Source organism: Peromyscus californicus, unplaced genomic scaffold (assembly GCF_007827085.1).
Source record: "Peromyscus californicus insignis strain IS unplaced genomic scaffold, ASM782708v3 Scaffold_19__1_contigs__length_69161282, whole genome shotgun sequence".
NCBI lineage: Eukaryota > Metazoa > Chordata > Mammalia > Rodentia > Cricetidae > Peromyscus > Peromyscus californicus.
Window position 1 is genome coordinate 44,210,008 of NW_026294491.1, and position 18,279 is coordinate 44,228,286.

Consider the following 18,279-nt stretch of genomic DNA (forward strand, 5'->3'; position numbering starts at 1 on the left):
GCCAGAACACAAATTTCTGCTGTATTTTTGAATTATTAGGAGTCATTAGGGTTATAAGGGTTTTATCCTATTTTCTAGCCTGCTATATTTACTTTCTAGTTATTTTCGCATCACCTTCCCTTCCCCTCTCTAATCCTTTCTATATTCCACTTTCCGATCCATCATTCTGAAGCATAGCTCTGGTCATGGCACTCTTTCCCATACTGAAAATCTTTACTACTAAGTTTCACGTTTGGTTTCTGTAAGCATGGCTCACTCCTGAATTTCCAGCTTTAGTCTCATCCCATCTGCATATACTCTGCTTTCAAGACAAATGAGACAAATTTAATTACTGAAACGCTCTTTTTAAATGTACATTTAAGATACTACTTTACCCACGTAGTACAGTGGTTTTCAACCTGCCTAATGCTGCCACCCTTTAATACAGTTTTTCATTTTGTGGTGACCCCCAACCATAAAATTATTTCATTGCTACTTCATAACTGTAATTTTGGTATGAATTGCAATGTAAATATCTGATATACAGGATATCTGTTATTCGACTCCCCATGAAAGAGCTGTTCAATCCCTAAAGGGACTCACAGGTTGAGAACCACTGATGTAGTACTTTTGTGAATGGCTAAATTGAATGCAAGAAAGGAAAATTAACCTTTTTGGAGGTTTTTTGAGACAGGGTTTCTCTGTGTAGTTTTGGTGCCTGTCCTGGATCTCACTCTGTAGATCAGGCTGGCCTCGGAACTCACAGAGATCCTCCTGGCTCTGCCTCCCAAGTGCTGGGATTAAAAGTATGCACCACCACCACCCAGCTGGAAAAATAACTTTATGAAAATGTTTTTGTGTTATGAGTAAAAGTCAACAAAAAAACTTTGCTAAACTCTACTGTAATATAAAGAAATTTTAAAAAGGAATTCAGACAGAAAACAGAATAGGAGAGTGATGAGGAAGGGAAGGGAAGTGACTAAGGAAGAATAATGGCTTCTCTCTCTCTCTCTCTCTCTCTCTCTCTCTCTCTCTCTCTCTCTCTGGAGTGGGTGAGTGGGTGACTTCTTGTGCACATGTTTTATAAAGGTCTCTTGTGTTTTTTAAAATTCTTGAGTAGAAATGAACAAGGCTACTTGTGCATCTCTAACTGATGTGTTTAATTTAGTTCTAATATTAGAAGCATGAAGAAAGGTGCTGCTTTTGTCCTATTCATCCTATCTCTGCACAGGGAGCAGGTTGAGGTTTTGTCTGAGGACTCTGAATCATGTCATTTGGATATATAAACAGTATGGTTTCATAGTGCAGAGTAGACCTGTCTGTTTCTGCAGGAATCTCTCCGTGGTTCCCTGACCTGTGGCCCTGCAAAATACCTTTCTTCTGGTTCCAGATATTGCCCTCAATTTCATGAATACCTGATGTCTATGTGATAAATTTTCTTTTTTCTCTGGCCATCCCTGTGCCCTAAGACATGATCAAAGATCATGTGGTAGGCAGAATAAATTCTATGAAGAGAATTATGGTTGCTGATGGGAACTACTTTAAAAAATTGAGATTATCCCAAGATTTTTCAATGAGTTATGTGTACACTCAAGGGCTCATGAATACAAAAAAAGGGGGGTGGAAGAATAACATAAGTGGCACAACATCAGAAAGATAAGACCCAACATTGCTTGCTCTGAAATTGGGTGAAGGAAGCCACAATCCACTAAGAACTGGAAAAGACAAAGACTTTTGTTGTATTCCTGGACCTCTAGGAAAAAGTATCATCTTGCTGAAACTTTGATTTCCGTCTCCTAAGTCTTGGGTCACAGATAAAAACACTAGGATGAGGAGAAAGCTTATAGCAAGCGCAGTGTTCCATGCTAGAGGACATAACCATCGACCACAGAGCAGAGCCGAGCCGACTGTACAACTTAGCTTCCCTTTGTCTTCAAAAATGAAATCCTCTCTTTGATAGTGGGAGGTTTTGTCTGCCTTCATCCCCCACCCTTAACTCCCACCCCACTCATTTCTAGCTTATTATCTTAATATTTCAGCAGCTGTCACTTACCAGTAAATATCTAGCCTTGAACTCAGATTTCAAAGAAAGAAATTGTTAGGCTTCTGAAATCCTTTCAGTTAGGGCTTCTATTGCTGTGACAAAACACCATGACCAAAACAACTTGGGGAGGAAAGAGTTCATTGGGGGCCTTGCTTGCTGTTTCAGATGGTTAGTCCACAACCATAAAGGGGGGGGGCATGGCTGCAGGCATACAGGAGCAGCAGTGGAAAGCTTAACGTGGTTAAACAAACAAACAAATAAAATAAAACACTCTGAAGAGAGAAAGCTAATTGGGAATGGCCTGGGCTTCTCAAACCCTACTCCAATGGCACACCTCCTCCAACAAGGCCATTCACACTAATTCTTCCCAAACAGTTTCAGCAACTGGGGACCAAGCATTCAAACATATGAGCCTATGGGAGCCATTCCCAAGCAAAACATTACAAGTTTGAAATGCAGACATTTTTTGTGTAGTCCTTTTGATGATGGGGACCATCAGTTCTCAGGAGAGGAGATGAATCACTTGATAAGAATCTTGCACATGCTCTGTTTTTATACTGTCTTAACTCTGGAATGTCTGACATTCTGTCACCTATTGTAAATTGCATCAATAAATTCATAGTGCCATAATATGCCTGTTAAGCATATTCTAGCTATGGTGAAAAACAAATATATCATAGCTTTTTTTTCAAGACAAAACTCATTGTAAAACCTCTCATTTTTATTTCTAGCTTTGTAATTTACTCAGCAGAGTTAACCTTTAACCACACTGAGAATATACACAGACAGGGTATCAAATAAAATGAAAGATTTCTTGCTTTTAATGTATGGCATTTAAATACTCCTTTATGGTACTATTTATAAAATTGTTTTATGGAACACTAAAAAGTATGGGCTGTTTAAAAATGTTAATCCTATAATTAATAGTCAGAGGCATACACTTCCCCTAGCATAAGGCACTGGTATTCTAAAACTGTCACTCTGAACTTTACAGTAGGAGACAGCCATATGCCTGCATGCAGCCACATTAAACCGAAGCAAGGCTATATGCTCTTATGTTTCCCCTGGTGAGATGAGGATCATTATGACAAAGTAGGCAGCAAGGTTTAAGTATATGACTTAGAATAGCATATGTTGAGGGAAAAAGATTCATAATAAGTAAAATTAATCTTATAAGTCAATGTTATGAGGTGATTGGATATGGATGATTTGATAAAGTAGAGTCTATGAGGTAATGCCTCAGAGAGAAAACAGATGTGTATACATGACTCATCACTGGGCTCTGCATCCCCAGTTCCTTCCTCTTTGTTAGTGTAATTAGTGTTATCTTAATTAGTGCATATACTTTAATTTGCACCACTGTTTTGAAACTCACTGTTGTTAAAACATCGCAACATTATCACACATTCTAAGAATATTAACTGGAAATTAAAAGGAGCAGGGCTTGTAAAGAAAAAATCAATTCTCAGCAGGTTATTTTGTGTAGCTGAATGTCTGGTTTTATTTTTTTTTTCAGAGATCCTTGTCTTTCATTACTTATGTTCATATTTTTCTGCAATTCAAATACTCCTGAATCTACTTTGTATGTTTAAAACTGAAGTCATAAAGGAAAGATATTGCCATTTCAACACAATTTTGTTTGTGCCACATGTTTTTTTTTTCAGTATAATTTTGTGATAGAAATGTATTAGAGAAAATTAACTATACTTCTGATGTTAAAAATTTTATTTTATTTTTTGAAATAAACTGTTTATTTCTGGAGTGAAGATATTATTTATAACAGATGACAGAATAAGGCAATTAAAAGATGTGATGTCCTGCCATCATATTAGACTCAATTTTTAAGTACACAGAAGGCAGTGTAGGTGTTAAATGTGAAAGCCAGTCAGCCAAGATGATTTCAAATCCTGTCACTACTATGTACAGGTTGTGTGATTCTGAGCAAGCAATGCAACAACTCTAGGCTTTATATTCTTTCTTTGCAAATAAGTTTAATTTAGAAAGTCTACTTCAGCTGAATTATGCTGAGTGTTCCATGAAATAAGATGCATAAAGAACTCAGCGCAGAGACTTGTAAATCAGAACTGTTCACCACGATATTATGCAAAGTTCATCCCCAAAGGAGAAGTTCACACACAGCAGATCTTGCTTATCCTCGGGGAAGGAGTACAACCCATGCCTCCTGATAGATACCTGAAATCTCTGACAGTACTCATCTCTAGAGGTGTTGTGTTTCCTATCCACATGTATATTTGGTAGCATTTCATTTAATACGTTAGATGCAGTGGTGAATAACATTAACTAATGAACTACTAAAACAACATTCTGTAGTAAAAGTTATATAGACATGATTTACCTCTTACTCTCAAAATATCTGTGTACTTTGGCCTTTTCCCATAAGGGAGCAGCACTAATCCTTTTCTTTGGCATATTATGACCTCCAGCATTATTTGGGGGGGCGTGTAATTATTGAGCAAAACAAGGGTATTGAAACACAAATGTTGTCACCCAGCAACCTCTGAGATGGTCACTGAGAAAGCAACTGAACTTTAACCATAGACAAACACAGATTAAGTACAGATAATTGTCATATCTTATAATTAGCCTCAAGTCACAATTCATTTTTGTTCTAGATACCATAAATGAGGAAATATTAAAATAATATAGAATGGAAATTTCCAAATTATTTTAAGGAACAAGATTGTCAAAACTGGGCTTTGACCCATTTGTATACATATTGATTAATTATCTCTCCAAAACACTAAAGATGATGATTCTTTTTGAGTTGTACAGAATAATGAAGCAGGCACTATTACAGCTAGAATTCTCCCTAGAAAAAATTTCTAAATCCATTTGTGTCTGAATAACATCTGCTAATGCCAATCAAAAGCAAGCTTAGAGAACGCCATCTTGAGAGGTCACATTTCCAGTTGTACTGGAGGGTTCTGATTGGAACCAAGACAGTCATACTATTCATTGTCACTTGTACCCATCTAATGAGTTCTCCATAATTCCTTGGGTTACGTGAAACTAGCAACTATGGAGCTCAAAGTTTTGCTAAGGCCTTCAGCAGATGATTGTGTGACCCCAAAATCTTAACAAGAATGACAGGCTCCCTCAGATATGTGACTTTTAGAAATTCTGCTCTATAAGCACAACTGTATGGAAGTTTTACAACAGTGATGAAGTACTAAACATAAATGAAGACATTTACTTGGCAGGATCTTCAGTTTAGTGTAAAGGTAAGGAACAAGTTTCAATAATAATTGGTATGGATTTGGGAAAAATAATGGAGTGAATATCTTTTAATTGAGGCAACAAGAGACATAGGTCACATGTACATGTAACATGTGGATCCTAGTTATCTCTGTGTGTGTGTATGTGTGTGTGTGTGTGTGTGTGTGTGCACGTGTATGTATGTGTGTGTGTGTGTGTGTGTGTGTGTGTGTGTGTGTGTGTGTGATTTGTATACATGAATGCAGGTGCATAGATGGCACTACAAGCATGTGGAGCTCACAGTACAACATTTGAGAGACAGTTCTCTCCTTTTTTTTTTGAGGCACTGTCTCTCTTATTTCTGCTACATTGAGTGCTCCAGATTCTGACCAAGGAGCTTCCTGCTGATTCTCTTGTCCCTATGTCCCATCTTGAAGTAGATGTGCTATGATTCCAAAATTTGTATCACTGCATCTGGATTTTTCATGTGGGTTTTGGGTATTCAACATATCTCATTAGACTTTAGAGTAAATGCCTTTACCCACAAGACCAAGACATCTTGTTAGTCTGTAGATATTTACATATTTATATATTTTTACAAGAATTTGAACTTATTTTAAGCATACATATGTTATTTACTTTATATTATATTTGAATATAGCCTCATTGTAGATCTTAAAAATCTACAGTTAGTACATTTAATTTATTTTGAGGTTTTTCCTTTTAATCTGGACCATAATATATTTTAATTACTTTATTGAGATATAATTCACACACATAGAGAACAGATATCTGAAGTTCATAACTCACTGTTTTTAGAAGATGATAAGTTATATAGCCACAATCATTATAATCTAGTTTTTAATTTTTTCAACACAAAAAAGTATACATACCATGATTGCCTTCTTGAAGTGGAGACTATCTTAGACAGGTAGGCATGACAAGTAATTGAGGAGGAAAACACATATGTAGCTATATCTATTGTGATTGTGTGTACCACATATGTAGCTATATCTGTGGTGATGGTATTTAACACACACATACACACTCACACACACACACACACACACACACACACACACACATATGTGGTGATGGTATATAACACATATGTGGCCATATTTATGGTGATGGTAATAAAACTCCTGAGATGTCCTAGCAGAAAGAAGAAAGGAAGTGTTGGTTCAGCGGATGCTCACGTGCATTACAGCCATTATTTTCTTTTACCATCCCACCAGCTACAGATGATATTTGGAGGTGCTAGAGTATATAGGGAGTAGAACACTAACTAAATGTTGGACTCTGTGGTGCAGCTTCCATGAACTCATAATCCATGATAGGGTGGGACCTGGTGGTGACACAGTTGCTTTAGTGCACTTGTAGATAGTCCCCAACCATGTTTTGTAAGTCAATTCATCAAACTCCTTGGTTAACTGAGTTTGACCTTGGAGGAACCATTACTTTGCTCTGTCATCCATCGATGCTCTATCTAGGATGAATAGATTTTTGTTCACATCTCCCCAGGAAAAGTTAGCCCTAAGGAAATTTGTCAGATCCTTAACAACTCCAAAGGGTAGTCACTTTGTGGAAAGTACTTAAGAAATCTAGACCCAGGCAGTACCTTATCATAGATTATTTGTAAATAAAATAGACTCAAGAATGAAGGAAATTCAGTCAATTGCATACCACTCATTCATGTATATGACCAAAGAGGACTTAAGAAGTTTATTCTCTGTGGTAGAAATTTACTAATCAAGATGATTATGTGACTAGTAGAAACAAGGGCTTCTTCTTTAGGAGACAAGGTCCTTGCAAATCACATAATATGTTGCCTGGAGACTCAGAACTCCTCCTAATATTTCATATATACTAAAATAGTATAGTAAAATTCTCCCACAAATAAAAACACATAAATAATATTTATTAACCTAAGTTTACAGATGAATGAACAGACACCTAATACCTTTACTCATGATCATCAGGAAAAATCATAGAAATTAATTTGAAACCATGTAGTTTGAAAGATGAACTGGAACTTCGAAATGTTTATTCTTTTAGCTGTGAAGAAAGGTTATTCTGATAGAATTGAAGATGAGAAGATATAGTCTGTCCTCCCTCCCTCTCTTCCTTCTTTCTTTCCTTCCTTCCTCCCTTTCTATCCTTCCTTCTTTTCTTCTATTTTTTTTCTTCCTTTCTTTCTGACACTGTCAGGAATGACTTTCTTAATAAGCTTCCACTAAATCCTAAGAAGATTAGAGAGAGCTGGTAAGGAAAATGGGCTGAGGAGGCTGTTTAGTGATGCACCCCAGGTGAAGACTACGAGGAAAGGAAGTAGCCTGCATAGGATGTTATAAGTGGTGTGGTACAGCCGGGCGGTGGTGGCACACGTCTTTAATCCCAGCACTTGGGAGGCAGAGGCAGGCAGATGACACAAAGCTACACAGAGAAACCCTCTCTCAAAAAACCACACACACAAAAAAGTGATGTGGTAGTTAGTGTATGGATTACTATCCTTGTTGCTGTGACCAAATGCCTGTCAAAAGCAACTTAAGGCAGGACAAATTTAACTTGGCTGATAGGATGAAAGAAATCCAGTCCAACAAGGAGGGAACATGTGACTGCTCTGTGTCACTGGGAGCAGGTGGCATCTAGTTACACCATATTGACAGGCATCCGTGAGAGATGAATGTTGGTGCTCAGGTGGGCATGTCCTTTCTCTTTATACTTTTTCATCAGTTTTTTAGTTACATTCAGGGTGAGTCTTTATTTGGAAACAGAAGGCTGTAAGGGAAAGTTTAAGTTTAGACAATGCGATGGTGATATGGATATCAGGTATGACTCAGCTAAACCAAGGCCTGCACTGGACATCCAGTGGGATAAGAGTCCTTATAAAATGACCAATCCTTGACACCTGGGAAAAATCCTAAAGTAAACAATGACATAATCTGTTATGTAACCATTCCTGGCAGAATGCCAGTTTTATGTGGGTTCTGTGTAAATATGGCCTTGAGGTTAGAGACCTTAGCCTGTGTCTAAACTTTGCCAGCATGACTATGTGTGTTTGTCTATAGGTCTGTGTGCCTATTTCCTTTCATGCCATGTGCAGAACTGTGTGTGTCTACTACTGATGCAGTACAATTCATATATGCCTAAGTGCCTGGCAGCAGCCCTCACATGGAATGAACAAAACATGTCTTGACAGTCTACAACTCTTTGCAATCTCTTCAACTTCCCACACCTCCCATGATCGTCTTTTACCAGCATTGGAACATGGACCGTGTAGTTTTTCCTCTTCAAGTAATCCTTCCTGGAAATTTCCTCACAGACATGCCTAGGGGTGAGTGTCATTAATGCCCTAGGTACTTCTTAATCCAGTCAAATTAACAATTGACTTTAATCACTATAGGCATGGAGGCTGCTGAAGTAGTATGTATAGTGTGTGTGTGTGTGTGTGTGTGTGTGTGTGTGTGTGTGTGTGTGTGTGTACAGAAGAATCCTAGGAAACAGGCAGGGCTTGCATTGTGCAGAAACTTATTGACTGCCTTTTGAAGAAAAGTCAAGTTGTCAGTGGCTTAAAGGAGGGAATTAATTAGAGAATCAATATTCTGTTTATTTTTGAATTACCACTCTAGTTTCAATGCAGAGAATGGTTTGGAAAGGAGAACTAACTGGAGGCCCTTAAAACAATGTAAGGGAATTAGATTATCACTTTAACTAGGAGGATATTTGGGGGGAAAGTACAGAGGTAAAAAGATTCATATGAAATTTGGTTTGTCCCCCAAAGGAATTTGTGATTGGTTTCAGGTATAAGGACTCTATCAGTCAGGAACTGTCAAGAAACAGATGGTATATCCAGAAAGGGTAATTGAAGTGAGTTTAATGAGCAAACTGTTTCAAGTTGGAAAAGTTGAAGAGAATCAACAAGAGATGAGGAAGTATCCCGGGATTGGAATAGCAGACCTGAAAGGGCAAGCAAATGGAATGATTGTGATGTAGACCAAGATACAGGCATGGGAAGAAGAACTGCCAGATAGGACCCATGGCTTTGAAGAGAGGAATTCAGCCTCCATAAAATCGCTCCCAAAAGATAGAGAACAGTGAATGAAAAACTTGCTCTGGAAATGAGAGGCCAAAAGCTGAAATTTTGCAGCTCATACAAATCAGCCTTCTAGGTACCACACAAGGTGAAGAAAGCAGAGAGAATATATCCCATGGGGGAAAATGGAAACACATTACTGAATCAGACATTTGAATGATTGAACAATATCATTTACTGATGAGAAAGCTAGAAATTTCATGCTGTGAAAAAAAATTCTCTCCATCTGGTTCTATCTGGATGATATCTTATTGAAATCCTTAATAGAATTCTTTTCAATTTTTTTGACCTTTTAAAAAATGTCTTTGCCAACTTGAGAGAGTGGAAAGTTGAGCTTATAAACTTATATCACCATTTTGCATAAGATGTTAGTAGACTATAACTGCCAGAAATAAACAGTCATCCATTTAACATTCCTGCTCAGCTGGGTCATGAAATGACAGCCTCAAGTGCCATCACTCACCTGAGGAGAGATAGCAGAGTGGCAGGCTTCTCACGAGAAAAGAATCATTTATTTGGAGAGAAAACCATACTGTTTTTACTGTGTGGTTTTAATGATTTATTTTAAGATAGTAGGCTTCATAAAGCTGTGTAAAAAACTAACTAATGATGTAAATACTCATTCTAAATTTCAAAGGCTAGAGAAATGCTCAGACAATAATTTTGTATTCAGAATATGAGGACTCAATTTCTGACTGTGAGAAGCAAGCTAATAAAGTTGTTACTGTATTTGGAATATTTGAAAAAGTACATATACATACACACACACACATACAAGTACAACAGAAAATTATACTATCATCCATACATAAATTACTTGAAACTTTATTGTGTTACAGGAACAAACTCAGGCACTTAGTGCCCTAATTCTCTTTCTATGTAAATTCTAAGGAAAGATGCAAATTAAGATGTCTTTCATTAATTTTAGGAACGCTTGGTATACTGTTTTCCATTTACAAAAACTTTGGAATAGGAAGTACTTTATTTGTGTAGAGTAATCTTTTGCAGAAATGCATCAAATATCGAAAGAAAACAAATTATATCAAATGCTAAGGTGACAAAGGCAACATGCATGACAGTGCACGTTGAACTAACCCTGTCTATCTCACCTTGTTTTTAAACACTCCCAATTACTGAGACAATGGATTTCGCACTGACTGATCAGAGCACTTATTAAAGGCTTGTCTGTGAGAAGGTGGATAATTGGCTTTAACTAGCAGTGTCTGGAGGACAGTGGAAGACAGTTCATGTACCATTTGTTTCTGTGAAGTCAGAGGCGATACTTTAAAAGAGTGCTGCTGGTAATTTTCATCTCACCACAAGAAATGCGGATTTACCTTCAATGTGCAAATTAGTCATCTCAATGAATTTGCACATTAAATTACAAAGAACTACCAGTACTCCAGGTAAAGGAAAAAAAAATTAACCTGAGAGAGAATTGTTGCATAACCCTATTCAATAAAGAGGATTCTCCTGTAGATGTCTCTATAGGCTATCTTGTTTTTCTGAGTGTATTCAGACATCCCCAGGAAAGACAAGACGGATTTATTTGGAACGAAATGATAGAGCACCAAAGCTGAGGTGCAGTGCTAGAGAAAACGGAGTAGCAATTCCTCCTACTTGTCCCTTCCAGTTAAGAAAACAAGCAGAGAGGCAGCTGTCTTGATTTAAAACTGTAGAATGTACCATGTGGTACCAGCTGGCTTGAGCTTCCTAACTGCTAGGGTTACAGGCATAAGCCATCCATTTCCTTTTCACTTCCACTATTTGCTTTATATTTTAAATCTTCTCTTATGACTATTTGGAAAGGAGAGTGTGTCAGTGTGTTCATTTATTGCATTCATTCCATAGATTTTTATTGTGTGTCTGATACATGCCAGGTATTGAGTTATGCAAAGATAACTGAATCTGGCATGATCAAGAAGCTTTTGATAAGGATGACGTCAGTTAAATGAAGGTAAGTTTCTGAGTGAGAAAGGATGCCGTAATGGACATACAAAGCAAGAAATTAAGTCTGAATCAAGACATTGAGAAGTCTTACCAGCAACACCAGTGGATCTGAGTCCCTAAAAGCAGAGAGATTTCTAGATGGCAGAGGTCATTCTGGAGTGAAGAAGCAAATACTACCTGGATAAGTGTGAAATAACTCTGGTATTGGTAATTGGAAATTTTATAATTTCAAAGGTCAAATTCATGTCAATATAAACTGTGAGGGATAGTAGTTTGGATATTCATAGACACTAGCTTTTGAATATTTCATCTTGTAGATGTTGAAAAGTCCTGATTTTTCTGCATTGTGTCAGATCAGCTTACCCTCAGCGTTCCATGACACTGCTGATATGCAATGGGCCCTGAAGATTCACTTTGCACATCTTCCAAACGTCTTCATTTCACATAGCTCTAACCCTTGTTATCGACCACCAAGGCTGTTCATATATCTGATTCAGTTCACTTTTGTCAGCACTTCTTTACAGGTGATTGTAAAACAACCCCAGTCTCAGTTCTGATGGTAACTCTCTCTAATATGACCATACTACCATACGAGCCTGTTTGCAAAACTTCTTTCTCAGAATATTCTGAGCTCCTCTCTAGGTATCACTATCCATTTTAATCTCCTTCCTTCAGTATTCAAAGCCATTTTTAAGATGGTTTTGTCTACCAAGGGTTTCATTTCTAATAACTCATCCTCCACTCCATTTTTTTCTCCTTTGCTTTGTTCCACTTTCCCTGACTGATGGCTATCTGTATTTATTTCACTTCTTAATTTAAGATGATTTTTCTTTAGGAAACTTTGCTTGACACGTCTCAAGTTTAGTTTTGACACATAGCCTATGTATTTGGTCATCTGTCCTTCTATTAAAAATACCAACACCTTCTACTGCAACAACTTATTATTTGTATAATTTCTCTTAAGTCTGAGATACAAATTCAGGTATCTGATCATTTTCTCTTTCTTTACTGGATCCTGAGTGTCCAGCACAGGTCTGTGATAAATGATCCCATTCAGTAGTTACAGAGTAGTTTACTGAATAAGCAGAGAAATATATAGGGTTCTTGAGCAGAAACATCATTATGAAGCACACTGAGACTTGGTCTCTACTAGATCTTTTAATTGTATGTTACAAAGTGTGAAATATATGGGCAAACCATGGAGTAATTTAGGGAGATCATTAGTTCATGAAATTAATATATCATTTAAGTATTTTAAATGAATATTTAGTATTTAAAAGTACTGAACTAAAGTAATATATAAATGAAATTGTCTTTATGTTCTCTGACTAAAGTACACATCGATGAAGATTTGTATGCTCATTCCAGCTTTTAAATAACATAGACATGAGGAAAAATGTAGTTACCAGAGGGTTGCATGTTGTTGACATATTGTGTACCCCAATAAACTCATCTGTGGGTCAGAGAACAGACAGTCACTATATTAAACATAGAGGTTAGGCAGTGGTAGCACACGCCTTTAATCCTAGCATTCGAGAGGCAGAGATCCATCCAGATCTCTGTGAGTTCAAGGGCACACTGGAAACAGCCAGGCATGGTGAAATCCACCTTTAATCCCAGCACTTGAGATCTCATGTCTTGATTGGGAAAGACACATGCCTTTAATCCCAGGAAGTGATGGCAGGAAGCAGAAAGGTATATAAGGTGTGTGGACCAGGAACTAGAGGCTTTTAAGCTTTTAGGTTTTTAGCAGTAGTACAACTGAGATCCATTTGGATGGCGACTCAGAGGCTTCCAGTTTGAGGAAACAGAATTGGTTGAGAAGTTGGCGAAGTGAGGTTAGCTGTTGCTTTCCCTATTTCCCTGATCTCTCAGGCTTTCACCCCTATATCTGGCTCCACGTTTTTTTGTTTAACAAGACCATTTAAGATTTGTGCTACAGTTGCATACTGTGACATGATATACCCAGACAGAAATATACATGTAAGTTAATTTTTCTTGTAATGATGAATAGGCACTGTATTTTATACATTTTTTTTTGTTGTTGTTTTTGTTTTTTCCTTGGGAGAATAACTAACAAAATCTTGTCAACTGGCGTTATGGTCTTCAGTTTCATCCAGAAATACTTCCCTGTACTTAAGAGTTTCTTGGGAATTTCTAAAGGCAACAGCAAGCACCAGCAACTTTTTAGCTCCCAATTCACTGCAGAAGTATTGTGCTTATACCAAGTAAGCACTTAGGACATCATCTACGAGTCCAGGACCAGTGAACTCATGGCTCAAGACATCAGAATTCCATGATCCTGAAGTCTGGTTGAGCTGGACATGGAAGAATCTTGGAAGAGCAGAGTAGATTCCTTTGGGACAGACTTTACTGAGTATGAGTCAGAGGTTGAGAATGAGCGAAGCAAAGGAAAAACTTGTCTCTGTCCTCTGCTTCTCCTGTGATATGGTACATAGGACTCTGTGTTGATGTCTCCTACTGCTGAGGGTTCAGCTGTGACAGGTCTGGGGTTTTGCTTTACCCACTAATATGCTCTGGCCTCTGTCATTCTTCCACTCTTCTTTCTCTTATTTCTTCTCACCATGTTCCTTTTCCTCCTACCCTTTCTCTTCTCACTCCTTTTTCTCCTCTTCATTTTCCTATTTTACTTCCATTTTCCCCCTTTCCTAGTAACTATATTCCATGTAAACCTTCTAACCTTTATTACACAGTAATTATCAATAGTTGTACAGTACCTGCAACAGTAACTGTAATTGTACATCATCAATGCAAGATATTAATCACCTTAGATATTGTGTACAGTGTGGGGATCATATAGTAAGTCCTATATGCTGGTGACAATTAGTTGTAGGTGTCAGGCTGTAATGTCCACTAATTTAGTTAAGTAGTAAAATATAAATTGCTTTGAAGATAGTTGTTAGATGTGTTTAATGTTTAAGTCTGTACATTTTAATTTTATAATAAAGATTATATTTTTGTATGAATGGACCTCATTCATTGAGTTGAGGGCCTTAAAAACATGGCCCTGAGTTCATAAGAATTCAACAAAGAAGTCTTGCTTGGGTTTCCACAGTGTTATCCTATGGCATTGAGATTCAAGACTATAACATCAACCCTTTGATGAACTCCAAACTTACCAGGTTGCCCAATGTATTTTAGACTTGCCTGACCCATGATGACATGAGTTAATCAATTCAAATACAGAGAGAAAGAGAGAGAGAGAGAGAGAGAGAGAGAGAGAGAGAGAGAGAGAGAGAGAGAGAGAGAGAGAAGAGGGAGAGGGAGGGGGGAAGAGATCTGACCTTTTAGTTGATCACCCCATAAACCTTTAACTCATAGACTTTTGTGTGTGTCTGGAGAATCTGGTGCAAGAAAACCGGGTCTGGGAAGCTGATGATGGGCCCTAGCTCTGCTTCTTGAGATCTTAACTGAACAACTCAATTATTTAAAGCTTTTTATGTAACATCCAGATAAATCATTATTATTATTGTGATTTCAAACTACAATGCAAGCTTCGATCCAAGCCTTGTTTAGAAATATCATATTTAAGGGATATTTTGTGTTAAATACAATTTTTCAAAGAAAGAAATTAAATAGTTTAATTCAAGAGAACAAGTTGAAAATGGTTACATGAACAAATAAGTGCAGGTATCTTGAAGATTGTAGATTGTTAAATGTGTAACAAGATGGGAATAGTTGGAGCTTGAAACATGCCGGTTTATATTTAGCATTTAGGTTTTCATTGTTGGCCATGGTACTTGTAATTTCAGCAAAGTCTGAGGTACAAAAACAGCAGGCCATGAGCTAGTTTGTGTGTGAGCAAAAGGTGCAAGAGTGAAGAGAGAAAGTGAGAACTACTCTTGCAAAACCCTAAACACCTAAGTGATAAGGAGTCTCAGATTCTCACCAGAAACTTCCTTGGTTCCAACAATACTTATCTGCTTTATCTACCAGCCTCATCTTTCTTTTCCCTTAGGTCTAATTTTCTGCTTGTCATTTTTTACTAATATGTTTGCAACTGACATAAGCAAAGTTTATGGTAAATGTCATGAGCTGTTGGCCAGCAAACTACTGATACAAAATGAATGTTCAAAATTCTTTTTGATTATCTGTATCTTTAAGGCACCTCATGTTATCTTGATTCCTCTCTTATTGAATATTAAATAAACTTATCACTACTTATATAGTAAAAGAAGTCGCTGTGGTTTTAATTCAACTGTCTCACCTGAAAGAACATTAACTAAGAGTTAATTCTATTTTACTACTTCCACAGCCAAGTCTGTATGTGTGTGCATATAATTCCCTAATTACATATTACAGGAGGTGAATCATTTTAGCAGTATATGTGTGCTTTATATATATATTTACTGTGGAAATACATTTGCTTTTGGACTTTATTTCTTCTTCCTAAAACTATCAAGATTATTGCTTTAGAGCTAACTGGTCTATTAGCTAGAGAAATTCACATATGTATTCATACATCTGACTATTCACATGTTTGACTGATTCAATAATGGATATTCTAATTTTATCATATAACTGAGAATCACTTATTGTAAATCACATGGTCTAAAGTACTTTGCCGAGTCTCAGTAATTTAATCACTCTGCTATTAGTCTTAATAATATTTATGTATATTTGTAATATGAAATGATACTTATTGATGTATTGCCTACTTAGCTTTTGTAAATAGATTTAGTTTTATTATTATCTGCTACATGCCTCATTGGCCCTTCACAAACTGAAGACATGTGGGATTTAAATATTTCATGGTAGTAAAAAAACAATGGAAAAGGGGAAAATCTTCTGATGCTTAAATGTGTTTGCATTCAGGATCCTTCCCCTGAGACTGATTCAGATGTAGGGCTAGCATGTCTAATTCATTGGGCACTTTGCGTTAGCTTTGTAGGGGTTCACAGTGAATGGCTGTGTGGAAACCACTTACACCGAGGAACTCGTGCTTGATATTTCATTTAAGAGGCTCCTGTGGATTTTGCTCCAATTTCCTTTCAGCTTCACCAGTTCCTTTTCATTGCTAAGCTACAAAGGAAAAAAGACAAAGGGAGAGAAGAAAAAGAAGCCCACTTAACCATACAGAGAAGGGGCTGGGGTTCATCCTTCCTGTGGTAAAGTTATTAAGGAGACTGCCCGATGCTGATCTGCACAGGAGCACAGGTGGCCATCAATAGCAACAGTAGTAATTAGACTTGCCACGAAGAACTACCAACTAGGAGGGCATGTAATACAGGTAAGAACTGGAGCCTACTGTTAACAGTAAGTGTTGCTTCGGATGCCTGTGCAGCTAGGGGCAGGGAGATTAGAGGAGCCAGGATCATGCAAATAGGTTCATCGCAGGAAGGAGAGACGTATGAATCTCTCAACTGGAAATTTCCAACCCTATTTCTCCCTTGTTGGCTTTCTTTAACTTCAATCTCAAGCTTTGTCTCTTGCAGGTCATTTCCTTTCTGGCTCTTGGTCATTCATTAAAACTACAGTGACATTAACATATCTTGGGTTTATCTTCCCTTTGTTTTCATATTTTTCTCCTAATTTTTATTGTCTCTGCTATTTAGTTTGAATTATTTTAAATTTAGACAACTAAGTTAACCTACTAATATTTTTTACAATCCTCAGTTTCCCTTCCAGTTGACTCAACAAGGCTCAACAAACAATTTTTTAAAAGAGACTTATTTTAATAATGTATGGATGTGCATGGGAGTTGTTAAACAGATGAATACAGTGCTATCAGAGTTCAAAAGTGTGTGTTCAGTCCCCATGGAATTGGAGTTACAGGCAGTTGTGACCTGCCTGACAGGTGCTGGGAACCGACCTGGCATCCTCTGAAAGAACAGCAGGCATTCTTAACCACTGAATCATATCTCCAATCCCAGAGATATTAATTTTTAAAGCAGGGAAAGAACCTGTTTGTTCAAGTATTCCATATGATCGACATGATGACCCATTCCTGTAATCCCTTCTTTGGGAGCTAGAGGCAGGAAAATCATGAGTTCTAGGCTACCTTCTATGTTGTATAAGTATTCAAGTATTCAAGGCCAGCCTCATGTACATAAAAACTTGTCTCTATAAATCACCTTCCTCCCTGCAAAAGTCATCCAGTGAATATCCATACTCTCCCAGAAAATGAAATATCTGAGTTGAGTCTGCACAAAGTGGAATGCAGATTTTTTTTTCTACAGGTTTCCCAGATTTGACAGCTGACTTGGAAACTTCCATCTCTTATCTGAGGTAGCGCATTTCATACTTGAAATTGTGTTAAGTATTTCCTACCATTAGCTGTAAGGCATGAGTAAAGCTAATTGAAACTAACAAGCCATTACTACTATTTCTCTGCTTTTGAAAATCTTCTCTATTCATCATTTTTGTGAATTCTCCCGCATTTCCATGTACCTGATACTTTATGCTATGGCTTCTGCTTTTCAGTCTCTTTCCTAAAATATCTCATGTGTCCATCCATAGAGTTCATGATCTACCTGTCTCTTTCAGTTTTCAATTTCAGTTTTCAAATGTTACTCCTTAAGGAATGTCTCTGTTTTGCTATTTAATAACTTGACAGTTACTTTTCATGTATGCTTCTTCAATGTCAGCTGTTACTCGATTTTCAAGCTGATCCAAATTCCACTCTCTGTGTTTAACTACAATATTTCTCCTTTCCCTTTCCTCCCTCCTAACTCCCTCATCTACCCCTCCCACTCTCAAATTTGTGGTCTCTCTTTAATCACTAATTCTTATTGCATGCATATATACATATATATATGTATAAACATTTGTTTCTAAATATAAAATGATGTGACCTTTATGTATGTTTTCAGGGCTCACCACTTGGCACTGGACAACCAGTTGGTGTACTCTAAATGATTATAACTTGTTGCTTTGTCTACCAATTGTCCAGAATATTCACATCCAGATCTGTGATAAACAGTACAGACGACAACAAGGCTCACAGCAGACATCATTACTCCAATCTCTACTC

General features: G+C 37.3%; 1 long non-coding RNA gene across 1 annotated transcript in view; it reads left to right on the plus strand.

Annotated features, from left to right (window-relative positions):
* LOC128114889 (uncharacterized) overlaps positions 1 to 18,279 on the plus strand; it is a 65,827-nt gene that overhangs the window by 37,021 nt on the left and 10,527 nt on the right. The window contains exons 2-3 of the long non-coding RNA XR_008219932.1: positions 16,302 to 16,536; positions 17,486 to 17,534. This is a non-coding gene — a long non-coding RNA (uncharacterized LOC128114889). The remainder of the gene's footprint in view (positions 1 to 16,301; positions 16,537 to 17,485; positions 17,535 to 18,279) is intronic.